Genomic DNA, 6,869 nt, shown 5'->3' with positions numbered 1-6,869 from the left:
CAAATATCCAGTCTTTTGCCCTGATGTGAATATATCTTGAATGTTTTGCCTGGTCTTTGATGACACCCCATAAAGCCCTGCAACCCTTCCACCTTCTTTTCCACCATAAATAACAGGAATGACAACAGTGACAATTAAAACCCCACCTGTTCCCCACACCTGTAACAACTTCACATACAAGCATCGAGAGACCTATTCCCATAACTTTTCTTCCCAGTTAACTGATGAGGATTTTGTACAATCTTGTATTAGTGCAAGTAGCAGATGAGATTCAATTTCTCCTGGGCTCATTATGTGATCAGTTAACAGCTAGTGGCATAAAAATTAAAACAAAGTATATCCTGTGCCATCAAAAAAATACATTCTCTGTGTTTCTTGTCTTTCATTTCATTGAATTTTCTTTCATTCGGTCAGTCAGTCTTGCAATTGATTTGTGTAATTTTGTAAATCTAAGACATGACCATAGACTAGATTTTTAGCTGATGTAGCGGTTCAAAACATCACTGAAATCAGTTACTGATAGTAGCCAAGAGTCTTCAGTGGGTAAACAGGCAACTTTCCTTATGCAGATGCTCGAGTTTATAGAAAGAATACAAAATGGTATAGAAAATACAAGGCGTAAGATAATAAGCATGTTTTAATACCAAAGTTGTTCTAGTTTTCATGAAGACATATGAAACTCCTTAAAAAAAGCTTCTTATTGTACAGTCAGTTTAGCTTCTAACAGTGTCTTTTCTCTTTCTGTGACTAAATGATCTACAAAATAATTATGCTGCAATGTTAGGAAAATAAACTCACTAATACTGGTATTGATTTTCTGCTCAATAAAGCAGTGCTTTTCAAGTTTTTCTTTTATCCATGTCTTGTGTTTCATTGACTGGATAAGGGGGCAAGTTCCATCTATGTCTGTTTTTAACAGAAATCAGAGAGCAACAAGATTGCCAGCCTTTAGCTGGTACTCTGACAGATAATGCACTTTTTGTATACATTTACAATGTATTATAACCTGTTTATCCCAGTTAAATAATGAAAAGGCCATAATCATAGCCTCCATTAGTTTTCTGGTTTGACCTCAGATGGAGATGTTCATCTTATCCTAGCTGGGGAAGGGTGTGGTTGGTCCATGTAGTAGGCATGGGGAGTGATTTCCTGAAGTGCTGGGCAATTGCACGCTCAGTGAGTGCTAGCAAGCTCCAAACTTTCTGAAAATCAAAGGGATATCTCCAAATACAGCCACTCCAGTTCTAAATCAAACACTAGTCACGTTTTTCTCTCCAAGATCTCCTTCTCCTACCAGCTCCAACCTCTCCAGCCATGGACTCACCTCCTTAGCACAATTAACGCTCCAATTTCCTCTATACATCAGAGCAACACAAAAGCAAATCAAAGACTTACTATTGCCTAAATAGTAAAATCATGCTACCTAACTGTCCAGCAACTGGAATCTGAATTTTACTAATAATGAATTCCTTTATAACCCATGTACGTTCCAATTCATCCCATTACAAGTTGGATAATGGACCAAATAGGATGTTTATATATTATGCAAGAAGGAAGCATGTATATGCACATGCATGTTGTGTGTGTGTGTGTATATACACTCATACATACTTGCTTTGTACAGCTTTGCCACATTTTGAACTATTCCAGCTGACCAGCAATCATTTGAGCTTCTTGTTGTAAATTGGAGTACCTGCAAGTCCTGCATGAATCAGTTGAACTCGTGGCCCTTTGCTTTCATCAGTCTGTCAGCGCCAGCACCGACGTTACTCAGCGTTGTTCAGCATTACGAAGTGCAGTGTGTTACAGCACCCTTGCAGAAGCTCACAGCTTCCCTCTGGGTTGTCTTATTAGAGTTTTATGATTGGTAGGGCCCACGCATACACTGAAAACAGCCCTGTCACCAGCAATGTAAGTGGAGCCAATACAATCCAATTACCGTGATCATCACAGTGATCAGCAGGTCCCAAGTCATAAACCCAGTAATTCTTATCTGTCCTACAACTCCCATATGCTATACATTTGGGCACTTTTATCCAAGCCTTTCTAGTTAGGAAGCTCAAGAACCCACAGAGCAACCCTAAGTCATATTACACAGCATAAGAACCTGTATAGAAATGGCTTTTTTTGGGGGAAAAGGGAGAGTAGAATGGGTCTTCTGTACATTTATATTGCTTTCAAGGTGACTCTACCCATCATAGACATGATAAGCATATAATGACAAATGTATTCCATCCAGACTGGAAATGAAAACCTATATATCTCAGGTAGGATACACCACCTTGCTCTCCCTGCTTCAAGGCTGCTTACTACTCTGCCAAACCCAGATTTTAGGCTTTGGGGGAAACAAGGTTGGAAGGGGGTGGGCATAGTTAGCTTTTATTGAAAAGCACATTTCTTGTGAAACCATGCTTGGTTTGTGGCTGTCTAGTGACATACTTCGAAATACTCTCTGGTTCACCCGTTCTTGGTTATTTCTCTCTACAAATATAATATCTAAAAGCATTATTCTCAAAGAGAAATCTAATTAGTAAATTACCCTTTCTTCCTGTGGCTTAGCCTGCGGTTATTGGTCCACCAGGGCTCTGTGTTGAAGAGGATGGAAGTGCTGAGTACACAATGCTGTAGAAATATTTTATTCTCCTCTAGAGAGTCATAATTCACATTCTTGTCTGTAGAGCCCTGGAGACAGGTAAGGTGTCTAGGGGCTGAAATCACAGAGTCTAGAACATTGGATTGATCTTTCTTTCTTGGCTAATTTCTTCTGGCTTTTTTAAAAATTGTTTTTCTTGGATTTTTTGGCAGGATTTTAAGACACTAATTTACGCTGCTGTTCTGGAAAAATGGCAGAGAAAAGTCAAATCTTACATAACTTATTCATCAGTGGGTCATTTTATTTCAGTAAGATTTAGTTTAATATTTAAAATTAGGATGCTGATTTTTGGAAACTGGTCAAAGTACAGTATATGGTCACAGTGTTAATGGAGTGTGACACATACATTTGAAATGCAGACTTTTAGTTTTTCCAAAACAACCAGAAAGCCTTTTATTTTATTCTGATTCACTGGAAATCTGGCATTTCAGAAATGCTTACGTCACATTCAGAAATCTGATTCTCCTTCTCTGTGAAGAAATCAGATGGGTTCTTTAAGTGTCGAATGCAAAGAAACCATACACTGCGTGATGTTCTCTGCTGTAGGGACCATCTCAAGAGGCAGAGAATCTACATGTGGCCATCACCTTTTTCATCCACAGCCCAGCTATTAAGTGCCTCTGTGACCAGTCTGGTTCAAGCCCCCTAACTGCACAGAGCAGTCAGCCCCAGGATTTTGAGATGTGTCTTCTTTGCCACTGTGCTGGGAAGCCTAGGGAGAAAGGAGAGTAATGTCCTGCATACCCTCCTTTGAGTGGGAGAATGCTGCAGAGGTACCTGATATATGTGCCATGTGAAGACCATTGTCTCTTTGTGTGTGCCATGGGAAATACACCAGTCCATTGACTAGGTACTATTCAGAGCTATCACACGCTTGGGTATAGGTCTTAGGCTAAACAAAGAACAACAAAAGTTGCTTGTATTTCAGTGGCACAGGCCAATTTCCACAACAAAGTGTATGCAGTATTTTTAAAATATTAAACTCGTGGGTAAAATGCAGCAACGTACTACTGGTTATAAATTACAGTTTACCCATTTGTAGATGAATTATATTATAGCTGTATAAAGAAGCAAAATGTGACCAAGAAATATGTCACTGTACTCTTTTTTTTCAGTGAATTAAGCATTAGTTCAAATTGTTTCTATGAAATCTGAAGACTCTTATTTGCAATTTGGAAAGCATTAAAAAGAATTCTGTTTGTTTTCTGGTACACATTATTTCACGAGGACAACTTTTTTTTTCTGGTAGTTGTGTTCTGCTATTTAGAATAATAACACAGAATGAACTAACATTTTCTTCCAAAGGAAATTAAGAGTGATTTGCAGCTGTTGATCACCTCTCCCACTGCCAAAGTCAAACTAAACTCAGGGTGAAAAAATAGCAGGAAGAACTGTTAGTTTAGGATAAACAGATTTTGTTTCCATCTGAAACTACAGAGGGTGTTTTAGCCAGTAATCATACGGGCACTGCTGGCTGGGAGTGAATTTAGTGCATCCACCTGAAGGAAAGCCTGCCATCTACTGAGGCACCAACAGCCTCTGCGGCAGCACCCGGCTACTCTGCCAAGTACGAACACCACCCCGCTGCACCCTGCCTGGGAGAACTGAAATTAAAGTGCATATGCTGGTAGGTGTGCAGGCATCCATCACAGCTTTGTTTAAAGGCAAAGTAAAAAAAAAAAAAAAAAAAAAAAAAAAAAAAAAAAAAAAGAAACAAAAACAGGCTCAACTTTTCATCAAAGCTGAGTATCGGGTATGAATCACTGCTTCTTAACTTTTGCATCATTGTGTCTGATGTTAAACAAATCCAACAGTAGAAAGTAGGCTGACTCTCTATTTAATCTCACCATACATAACAATATGCCTGGGTGAAAAAGGCAACATAAGATTATGAGATTTATACCATTTTGTAGAGATTGTGAGATTTTAAGTGAAGCTCTACAAATAGCACAGCATGGTATCGTGGGGCATTTTACTGTTTTGACAGATGTTTGGTTTCTGTGAAAAGTTAAATGAGCTTATAAAGAGATTTCGTCCTTTTTTCCCCCCATATGTGCATGTAAAACTTTACCAAAATTAGTATTTGCATGTTTTCTTTAAATGAGGTCCACTGGGAAGTAAAAGAAAAGAAACTGTACAATTGTTAAAGCTTTTCACAAAATATTTTAATAAGGATGTAACAGATTCCACATTAGCAATTTTTAAACTAAAAGGAGCTGACTCACAGTCCATTGAAGTGAATTAGGATTTTTTTCTCTCATTTCGATGGGCTTTGAATCAGACAACTTTGAAATACTGAATTTATACATTCATTTAACAGTACGTAATTTTTGGTGAAAGAAATGTACAAAGTAGTATCCTGCTTTTTGCTGCTGAGAAAAGTTAAAGAGTATAATTTAACAAAAAACTCTAGTAAGTCCACCACCGCAAATGCTAGATGCCTTAATTGTCAGCCTTACACTTAACACTGTACTTAAGCACCGTAGCTACCAGTACAATGCTACGGGTATGCTGCTACTAGAGATTTTTCCCAATCTCTTGCTTCAGATTGCCAGTAGTTATAATTAAAAACAACCACAGTATTGTGCTAGAGAAGTGATTTGTCACAGCTACTGGGACACCTGCCACTGTGTGACACTGTTAACATAAGTGGTAGAAAGCAAGAAACATAGCTGCTTATTTCAACGCGGTCCGTACCGATTCTTACGTCTGGGATAAGAGGGAGCGGGGATAGAGGGTTTTGTTTAATCAGCTGTCATTTATCAAACAAGAAAGCTTCATTCATCTATACAAAAATTGTTCTGTCATAAGAGGGAAAAAGAGAAAATTCAAGAGAGAGAATTTTTGTGGGGGAGGCAGTGTAGATGAAAGAGTTAGAAAAAGTGACAACCTTTTTATCTGAAAAGGGGCCTTCTTGAGCATCACCCATTTTAAATGCAACCTTGCAAGTAGCCACCACAGACATAAGTACACAGTATAAATTGCTTCAGAGAAACACGTTCACAACACAGTGACAAGAACTAAATAAAAAAATCAAACAAAAAGACATCTGGCACACACTAAAACCAAAAATTCTCAGAAATGAAACATTAAGAAGCTCTGGGCCAGTATATTACATTGGCAACATATGAAACCCATTTTGGTTTTTTTAGTGCAACAGAAAAAACTGGAGCTAGGGTAATAGCTATTATCAAACAGCTACTTTTTTTGTCAAGTATTTATTTCAGAGCCTGATGGAGATTTTGAAATGAATCCCTCTTTTTCCACGTAGGCTAAAGTGACTTTGCGGCCACCCAGGTCATTCAAAACTGTCTCAGCTCCCTTCATCGCTGTTTCACAGCTGATGGTGCAGGCGCAAGACAATAGCTTCACAGTCTAGCGCTCCCTTTAAACTTGATTATTAGCACATTTATTGTATGTATGGACACATTCAAACATTTCCCAGCTCAGTGCTCCCCCCGACTCCCGGCTCAGTGCTCTGCTCCCCGTGAGTCATGGGACTGTTTATCTCCCGTTATCAGCAACCTGCTGCGCAGCTCTGAAGCACAGCAATAATCAAGATTTTTTCCTGAAGACCTTTTCTGCCCTGCTTCCCCTGAGCATAGCACAGAAAGGCAGAGCCCCAGTGAGGTGGAAGCTGTCTGCAAAACAAAAGAAGGCTCCATGACTATGCTGCTTCTTTTCTCGGGCCTTTTTTGCTCCCCACTTTCTTTTTTATTCCTGGAAGGGGGCAGAGAGAGGCCACTTGCTCCTTCCTGGGGGAGGGCAAGATGTGTGTTGGGGGAGACTTTTCCCAGCATTTCTACTCTCTGAAGGGGAGGTGCGTGCTGTCAGATGCTGATCAGGGTCGCTTTCAGTCAGGGGGAGTCTGAGCCTGAATGCTGGGGCTTGACTGAGGCAGGCTCGACTCAGTGGTCTGGGGGTCCCACCAACTGAGGGGGAGGGCAACCTGTACAAAAGGTGAGGGGAGAGTTGCTGCGGGTCAGACTCAGAGAGGGGTGGCAGAGCCCGGCTGCCAGACCCTAAGTCGACCCACGAGTATGGCAATTTGCTAAGTGGGTGTCAAAGCATCAGTGAACGCACCTGCTCTCAAGGGAGGCAGACAGGGGGGATGGGGCAGCACACCGAGGACGTGGGGTTTTCTTTGCTCCTTCTTGTGCCTTCCCTCCCGGCCTCCCCATGCCACAGCCCTGGCCTCGCTCACCCTCCTGCTGGG

Source organism: Pygoscelis adeliae, unplaced genomic scaffold, assembly GCF_000699105.1.
Source record: "Pygoscelis adeliae isolate BGI_AS28 unplaced genomic scaffold, ASM69910v1 Scaffold71, whole genome shotgun sequence".
NCBI classification, from domain to species: domain Eukaryota; kingdom Metazoa; phylum Chordata; class Aves; order Sphenisciformes; family Spheniscidae; genus Pygoscelis; species Pygoscelis adeliae.
The sequence above is the reverse complement of the archived record's forward strand: the minus strand, read 5'-3'. Positions refer to the sequence as shown.